Raw genomic sequence first — 10,040 nt, forward strand, 5'->3', positions numbered from 1 at the left:
CTCTATTGCCAAACTACATGAGGAGACAAGGGGGTTAATAAGTATGCTATGAAGCAATAACATGAATTATAAGTAAGTCTGTTATTTTTTTCTCCATTATTAGATAATAAGTCACATGAACACAGGTATTTTTTTAAAAGTAGAACCAAAAAGGTTCTAAAGATAAAATTGGTGAGCAAAGGAAATGAGATAGTGGGCTCCCAAAGAAAGGTGCTTAAAAATGAGTCAAAAGATTGTGGTCTTAAAATTACATGAATGGAGACAACCAACTAAGAAAATCCAACATTAAATTCCATATTTACAGATGTGGTTGTGACAAACCTAGGTGATGATGAGGCCCTTATATTTCAAAGCACAAGCCCACTAACCATCACATATTTCAAAATGTAATTGATACCTTACTTTTTGTGGGAAAGAAATGAAACAAAGGGATTCTGAGTCTTATTGTCACCTATAAGTTTAAAAACCTATCTTTCTACTAAAATCCACCGGGTGGGATATTGATAACCATTAGTTGCAGGCACCAATGAAAATACAATAGTATCTCAGATGCTGAGCATTTGATCTAAGGAAATAATTTATAGTTGAGCCACCATGTTAGTTCTCTGCCCAAAATATTACTCTTACCTTCAGTGAGAGACATAGATCACTGTGATGACCTAGTACAGGGGTAGGGAACCTGCCACCTTGAAGAAACATGTAGCCCCCTAGGTTCTCAAATGCGGCACTTTGACTGAATCAAAATGTCCAACCAAATAAATTTCTTCTGTGAAGTTTAGATTCAGTCAGAGGGTCACACTTGAGGACCTAGAGAGCCATGTTTCACCTCAAGGTTGCAGGTTCCCCATCCCTGATCTAGTACCTGCCAGGGATAAATTAACCATACAGTATAATTTCTCCAAAAGAATACTGTCAGACTATCACTACTGATTACAAATTTTGGGGTGAAAATACATACAATAGTGCAACTATGACATTTAAAAGCATTAGCCATCTGGCTTCTATATTTTTACATTCAAAGTGACTTCAGTAGGTGCATTTTTAGTTCTTAATTTGTTCAAGTGTCTGACTAGGGGTTTTGTAACAAAATTATGACTTTAGCTTGATGTTTAATGGACTAAGTCACTTTGAATCCAAATATATCTTCTGAATAGTAAAACAGTATGCCCTCATTAAAAAAACTTAATATTAGTTAGCTAGGATGGTGATGAATTCATTTGTACTTTTTGCTCTGATAACTTGATAAGTCATTGGCTTATTTTGATTGTTACAATGCTTTTTTTTCACCAAATAATATTATATCCTAGATTAAACCTGTTTCTTAACAATGGCTAGGAAAAGATTTTCTCTGCTTTTTAAAATTCTTTTAGCTTTTTTCAAAGGGAACTTTTTTCCTTGCCATGTCCAATAATTTATCAGTTTTGTAACTAGAAGAGCTTCATTGGTCTACAGAAAAAAAAAAACTGTTAGGGAGAGGTAGTCACAACTTTAGCTATGAGGACCAAATTTATTATTAAACGGAAGGAAGTTGTGAAATAATCAATGACATTCCAATTATGAAGGAGCATTGCTGTAATTTGTGTCATATCTATATGTATACGTACATATATATATATACACACACGAAGAATGTTTAGTTTTATGTGAGACCTCATGAAATGCCTTCTTTCTTTAGTCATTTTTTCAATGAAAAAAGCCATGTTTATATATGCTATCTCACATTAAAAATAAGATTGCTCAAGAATGACAAATATTATTCTTTTAAACTATATACATCATTGTAGAACAATCACTAAACATTTACTGATTCACTTTTTAAACTACCTTTCCTTCTTCTGTAGCATCATCAAAACTAAATAAGATCAACTCTCATTGCTTTTTGTACAATTAGCAATTGTATACAATCTCATAATACATGGGCATTTCTATGCCTAAATTGAGCAGATCTTTCTCTACCTGGTGTTATTTTGATTGCAGAAGATAATTTGCCCTTTATTTCTAATGTAAATATAGAGGTAAATATAGACGAAATCAGGGCTTCCTAAACTTTTTTCACTTGTGACCGCTTTTTACCCAAGAAATTTTTATACAACTCCACGTATATGTACAGTCATTTAAAATAAGTGTATAAATGGAATATTTACTGATAATAAATCATAAAGGAATTTATTTTAAAATAATTCTTTGGTATACATATAATTTTACAATTTATTAAAGATGAAAGCAAATTTGTACACTAATGGGATGAATGTGCTTGTTTATCCTTAAATAAAGAATTAAATCTTGGTAGTCTATATGATACTGCAGTATGTAGAGAATCTTCAATGTTTTTCAGAGTTGACTGATATTTTGATTTTGTAATTATCAATGCTGAGAACACTGCTTCGCATAAATACATGGTACAAAATGGCAGAAGTATGTTTAGGGTCATTTCAGAAATCGCTGGAAATTCTCTTCTAACTCCAAGGCAAAATTCATTTAATAACTTTATTTCTTAGGAAACTCAAGTTTTAAACTTGTACTGTTTGATAACAGCAAATTCTTCTTGAACTTTCAAAAAATTTATTTATTTATTTTTAGTTTTCAACATTCATTTCCACAAAATTTTGAGTTCCAACTTTTCTCTCCATCTCTCCCCTCCCCCACTCCAAGATATCTTGCGTTCTGATTACCCCTTTCCTCACTCCACCCTCCCTTCTATCACACCCCTGTCTTTCCTTACCCCCATGTCCTCTATTTTCTTGTAGGGCAAGATAGATTTCTATACGCCATTACCTGTATTTCTTATTTCCTAGTTGCAAGTAAAAACAGTTTTTAGCATTCATTTTTGAAACTTTGAGTTCCAACTTCTCTCCCTTTCTCCCTTCCCACTTATTCCCAATGAGAAGGCAAGCAATTCAATATAGGTTATATATATGCAGTTATGCAAAAGACTTCCATAAAAGTCATATTGTGAAAGAATAACTATATTTTCCTCCATCCTATTCTGCCCACGCCATTTATTCTATTCTCTCTTTTGACCTTGTCCCTCCCCAAAAGTATTTACTTTTAATTACTCCCTCCTCCCATTTGCCCTCCCTTCTGTCATCTCCCCTACACCCCACTTATTCCTTTCTCCCCCTACTTTCCTGTAGTATAAGATAGCTTTTCATACCAAATTCAGTGAGCATGTTATTCCCTCCTTAAACCAAATGTGAGGAGAGTTAACTTCACTTTTTCCCTCTTACTTCCTCCCATTCTCCATTGAAAAAGCTTTTTCTTGCCTCTTTTGTGAGAGATAATTGACCCCATTCTATTTCTCCCTTCTCTCCCAATATATTCCTCTCTCATCCCTTAATTTTATTTTTTTAGCTATCATCCCTTCCTATTCAATTCACCCTTTGCCTTCGATTTATATGTATATAATGCCTCCAACTACCCAAACACTGAGAAAAATCTCAAGAGTAAGAAATATTATCTTTCCATATAGGAACGCAAACAGTTCACCTTTAGTAAGTCCCTTATGATTTTTCCTGTGTACCTTTTCATGCTACTCTTGATTCTTGTGTTTGAAAGTCAAATTTTCTATACAGCTCTGGTTGTTTCATCAAGAATGCTTGAAAGTCCTCTATTTCATAGAATGACCATTTTTTTCCCCTGAACTATTATACTCAGTTTTGCTGGGTAGGTGATTCTTGGTTTTAATCCTAGCTCCTTTGACTTCTGGAATATCATATTCCTAGCCCCTCAATCCCTTAATGTAGAAACTGCTAAATCCTTTGTTATCCTGATTGTATTTCCACAATACTCAAATTATTTCTTTCTGGCTGCTTGCAACATTTTCTCCTTGACCTGGGAACTCTGGAATTTGGCTACAATATTCCTAGGAGTTTCCCTTTTCAGATCTCTTTCAGGAAGAGATCCCTGAATTCTTTCAATATTTAATTTACGCTTTGGTTCTAGAATATCAGGGCAGTTTTCTTTGATAATTTCATGAAAGATAATGTGTAGACTCCTTTTTTGACCATGGCTTTCAGGTAGTCCCATAATTTTTAAATTCTCTCTCCTGTATCTATTTTCTAGGTCAGTGATTTTTCCAATGAGATATTTCACATTGTCTTCTATTTTTTCATTGCTTTGGTTTTGTTTTATAATTTCTTGATTTTTCATAAAGTCATTAGCTGCCATCTGCTCTGTTCTAATCTTCAAGGAATTATTTCTTCAGTGAGTTTTTGAATGTCCTTTTCTATCTGGCCAATTCTGCTTTTTAGGGCATTCTTCTCTTCATTGGCTTTTTGGAACTCTTTTGCCATTTGTGCTGGTCCATTTTTTTAAAGTTATTTTCTTCAGCATTTTTTGGGTCTCCTTTAGCAAGCAGTTGGCTTGTTTTTCATAATTTTCTTGTAATACTATCATTTCTCTTTCCAATTTTTCCTCTACTTCTCTTACTTGATTTTCAAAATCCTTTTTGAGCTCCTCCATGGCCTGAGACCAGTTCATATTTTTCTTGGAGGCTTTGGATGGAGGAGCTTTGATTTTGTTTTCTTCTGTTTGTATGCTTTTGTCTTCCTTGTCATCAAAGTAAGATTCTATAGTCTGATTCTTTTTCTGGTTTTTGCTCATTTCCTCAGGCATTTACTCAACTTTTGAGCTCTTTGTCAAGGTAGTTCTCTGCTTCCAGTGGAGTTGGGGTTGTACTGTCAGCTGCTTGATCCCCCCACAATCTATGGGTATAGAGCTCCAGAAACAGTGGCTGCAAATATCCTTGCTGCTGCTGTGGCTGCTGTGAGTTCCTCCACCCTCTGCCCCCTCTGTAGCCCTAGGGCTGGGGCTGAATCACTCCACTCTCCTGTACTGGTCCCACAGGATTTTCCCACTTACCTTCCAATTTATCCTCAGGATTTTGGGGTCATGAAATCTGGTAATGACCTCAAGTGTGAGAGATTCAGTCTCCCCAAGGCCTGCTCAGGTCTCCTCTGTGCATTCACAGACCACACTGGATTGAGCTCTGCTCCCAGCCTGGTGTGATAGACATTTCCCTGCAACCTTCCAGGCTGTTTTAGGCTGGATATTTGCTTCACTCGATCATTCTGTGGCTTCAGCAGCTCCAGAATTTGTTTATAGCCATTTTTTATAGGTATTTGGCTGGGCTTGGTGGGAGCACTCTAGAACGTCAGTGCTGTTACTCTGCCATCTTGGCTCCATCCTGCCTTCTTGAACTTTTAATGGTAGATGACCAAAGTTTATTGTTGTTTTTTTTAATTTCAATTGAGTATGGTTTAGGAACCCAACTTAATTTTTTAGAAGCAAAATCTGAAAGGAAGTATTTCTGCAACTGTGTCTAGAGGTACTTCAAATGAGTATTTTTAACTATTAAAACGCAACAAATCAAAAGTAGCCATCTTAAAAAAAGTCAGTCTGAGCCAAGGTGTTCCTGACAGTATTTGTTGGTATTGTGGTGTGCTGGCATGCAAAGTGCTCATGTTCTGTGTTCAGAACTGGGGCTGCAGTGAAGTCATGGTGTGATACAACATGGGCAAGCACTGCCAGAAACACCTTAGATTCATTACACATTTGATTGTAAATTAATTTTTGGTCATTGTAAATTCAGAAACCTATTACTGTTGCCAATTTTTTTTGTGACTCCCACATTGAGTTACACAACCCCATATGGGGTCATGACCCACAGTTTAAGAAGCACAGGACTATATGGTGAATACTTTTATCACGTTTTCTACCTGTTTTTTCTGAAATATTCTTGGTGGCATGATCTTGAGAGGAAGTGTGGAAAAGTAGAAAGAGGGATGGATTTTAAGTCAAAGGACCTGGTAACATCCTGCCTTGCAAGTTAATATTTATGTATCCATGGGAAAGTTGTTTCTTTTATTTGGACTTTAGTTTACTGATTATAAGGTTGTTCAGTCATTTCTGACACTTTGTGACCCCATTTAAGGTTTTCTTGGCAAAGACACTAGAGTGATTTCTCATTTACTTTTCTAGCTCATTTTACAGGTGATAATGCAAAGGGATTCAGTGTTTTGCTTAGGGTCACACTGCTAGTAAGTTTTGGAGGCTAGATATGAACTCAGGAAAAGGAGTGTTCCTGCCTCTAGGCCCAGCACTATCCATTGTACCACCTAGCTGTCCTATAAAATATGAGATTTGGTCTCAATTACCCTTAGTGCCCTTTCATGGTATAAATATGTGATTCTAAATTTCTTAATTCTAATGGAGAGTTCATATGTTAAAACAGCATGTCAAAATAACTTGCAGCAGTATATTTTACTGATTCTTAATTTTCATTTTTTTCTAAAGGTCTATATTTGTAAATATAAGTACAAATTTCCATGTTTGTGTGCTAGAAATTTTCCCAATTAGATATAACTATAACAAAGTACTTTTATTTAGCAATAGTATATGTTTTGACTACTAGAAAGGATGATGGGTTAGGTTTATAGGACATTAACTGAAAAATATAACAAGTTGTACCTATGAGGTGATCATGAGGTAATACTGAGATACAACCTAATTTTCATAATTAATGGTATTTCAAACAGTAGATCACTCTAAATCAGGGCCTGTTCACTTTTTGCATCAATCTGTTTTGGCAGTCTGGAGAAAATTATGGGTGTTTTTGACAAAAAAAGTTGTGTTTACATACGCATTCAATTCACAATCAAAGGAAATGCTACATTTTAATTAGAGGTAACAGAAAATAAAAAACATAATCTTTTTTCCCATCCAAATTCATAGATTCCCTGTCAACAAAGGTTGCCTTAGGATTTAAGTAGCCCTCTTCTAAGTCTAAGGCTACCTAACTTAAGTTTACTATATCAAGGTAAGTTATCTCAAATTTCAGTCATGAATTACTGCCTCATATTCCAGATGTATGGAATAATTTGTCAACTCACCAGAAATACTTTAAACAAATGTTTTATTTTAAAAAGTGACTTACAAAACACCATTAAGTACCAACTCATATGTTTGAATTCCTGAGACTATAAAATATTTGTGAAAATAGTTTAGGTAGAAACCAAGGGTCTCCTTGATGAAAGCCAAAAATTGAACAGACTTTTTCAGGTGAATTTCTATAGCCAAAAACTGTGCTATGGTCATATACCTGACTTAATGGCAAGGATAAATTAGTATTCTATTTTATCATCTATTTCTTATTGCATGTTCGATTTATTTGACACTATATAACAAAATAAATTTTGAAGGATCATCTCAATCTATATTACATTTATGCATTAAAATACAAAGGAAGAATGGTATAGAATAGGTGAGAATTTTATGGACTTTGATTTAAGAGGGAGCAGGATTCAAATCATACTTCTATGCCTTGGTAATTAGATGACAATTAGCTAGAACTCTCAGATTCTCAGTTTCACTATCTGAAAATTAGGGATAAAACTATTATTTATTATATCAGCTACTGTGAGGGTCAAATAATCACTATGTAAGTGATTGATGTTAGATATTTTCATTAAATTACACAAATTGTGTGACAGAAGCAACTACAGGAATAACTTTGTTCTACAATCCCTTAATTTCTTCTAAACTCAGCTCAAGCTCCATGCAATACATAGAGTTTTCCCTGGTCTCTCCAACTGATAATGCTCTACATCGCTAAGTCCTGTTCTGTTCTATTTTTTGTAGATACTTATATCCTCAATCAATTGTAAACTTTTTGAGGGCTGGGAATTTTTCATTTTTTTTTCTTTTTTATTCCCATTACATAGCATGGTAATTGGCAATTAATCAATATGTAATAAATGTTTCTTATTCAATTAGTTAATCTTCTGAATAGTAACATTAAGATAGGTATGAAATGGAGAGTCAGATATACACTGAAGGGAAAGTCTTTGAAGATTCCCTGCATAGTGTACATATAATTGAAAGTGATCTTTCTCAAAATATTCTTTTGGTTGATGTAACTAAGCAAATTGTACCACACTCCACAAAAATATACAAAGGTGATTCGGTGATATTTGTAATATGAAATATATTAGCATAATTATCCACACTAAGAAATAAAGTGGATGAAAATGAATATTTTCCAAGACAGTATATGTCTCTGATCACTCATGCTCTTAAATCACTCATTTGTTTGTATGGAGGTGTGCAGATACATACTGGTTGGGTATGTATCTCATACAAGGCCTGGGTGACATTTGAAAAGCTATAGAATATTTTTAGTGATTTCAAATTGCTGTCATAAAATTCTTGCTGTTTAAAAAAATTCTCCCTGTCTTGCCATATGGTTTTTAATCATGGGAACACCAAAGTCCTCAGAAGAAGAAAAAATATATTTCAAGAAAACTGAAGGGTAATGTAAACAAAGCATTTTGAATGTAAGTAGACTTTTGAGTAATAGTGATAATGCTTGTGATAAGTGGTTTAAAAGGATATTCTCAAGGGCATTCATGATAAGCAAAAAAGGTTAGCTAATCACATAGCAAAAACAAGAGACTACAAATAAACAACTTCAATCCCACTTTCAGTAGCTCTGGAAGGGGTCAATCATGGGATGAGTTGTCTATCAAGGGATTATGGGGAAAAACAAGACCAAAGATCACACAGTATGACAAAGCATGTGGGAGTTGTGATCTCCTGCAAATGAAAAAGTAACCCTATCCACATGGATGAAATCAAAGGTTAATCAGTACATCAAAGTATTCAGAATCTCAGAATCTGCACAGACCTCTATGATCAACTAGGCCAAGACTTCTCAGACAATGCTACTAGGAACCATGAAACAATCCATATTTTTATACTTTCATATATTTTATTTATTTCATTAAATATTTCCCAATTACATGTAAAAAATTAACATTCATTGAAAAAAATGACTCCAAATTCTCTCTCTCTCCCTTTTTCCCTTCCTGCTTCTTGAGAAGTCAAACAACTTGATTTGATTATACATGTGAAGTTGTACAAACTATACATCCACATTAGATGTTACAAAAGAAAACAAATAAAACAAGAAAAATAAAGTTTAAGAAAATGATATGCTTTAATCTGTATTCAGAGTTCATCAGTTCTCTCTCTGGAAGTGAATAGCATTTTCCATTGTCTTGGATCACTGGAATTATCTGCCTTGATCGGAGTAGCTAAGCCTTTCACAACTGATGAGCCTTACAAAATTTCAGTTACCATGTACAATGTCCTCCAGACTCACTTCACTTTGCATCAGTTCATATAAGTCTTCCCAGGTTTGTTTTTTTCTGAAGTCATCCTGCTTGTCATTTCTTATAGCATGACAGTATTCCATCACAATCATATACCACAACTTATTCATCCATTCCCCAATAATGGGCATCCCCTAAATTTTGAATTATTTGATACCACCAAAGAGCTATTATGAATATTTTTGTACAGAGAGGTCGTTTTGACTTTTCTTTGATCTCTCTGGGATACAGACCTAGTTGTGATACTGCTGGGTCAAAGGGTTCATACAGTTTTATGTTATTGTTTTCAATGTACATTATGCTGTTTGTTAATAGGAATTACAAAGAACAATGTTGATTATTTTACTACAAATCTTTCAATAAACACACAGATAAAGAGATAAATAAACTAGAGAATTCTACCATTGTATAAATTTCTGAGAACCACTGGTCTAATCCAAGTGGTATCTAATCAGGGGACCTATAGCCTGGTCTTCCTAGTTCTGCCCTCTTGGATGAAGCAGAAGTCTAATTTGTCTTTCCAGAGTAACTACATTACATATATCAGTGTGTCTATCAGTCAAGATTTACTAATTTCCTACTATGTGCCAGGCACTTCGATAACAGCTGGGGATACAAAGGCAGTTCCCATCCCTGAAGAACACAATCCAGGTATGTCAGATGCTGTAGGAAATTCAAAAGAATTTTAAAATAGAAGACCTGCCACTGAGGGATTTATTGTATATGGAAGATATTTATTATGTATGTCATGGATATCTTTGTAATCTGGTGAAACCTATGTAACCCTTCTCAGAAAAATGTTTTTAAATTCACAAAAGAAAATACATAGAACTACAAAGAGAACATTATATTGAAATAAATACAGATTTT

The sequence above is a fragment of the Notamacropus eugenii genome, chromosome 1 (genome assembly GCF_028372415.1).
Source record: "Notamacropus eugenii isolate mMacEug1 chromosome 1, mMacEug1.pri_v2, whole genome shotgun sequence".
Classification (NCBI taxonomy): domain Eukaryota; kingdom Metazoa; phylum Chordata; class Mammalia; order Diprotodontia; family Macropodidae; genus Notamacropus; species Notamacropus eugenii.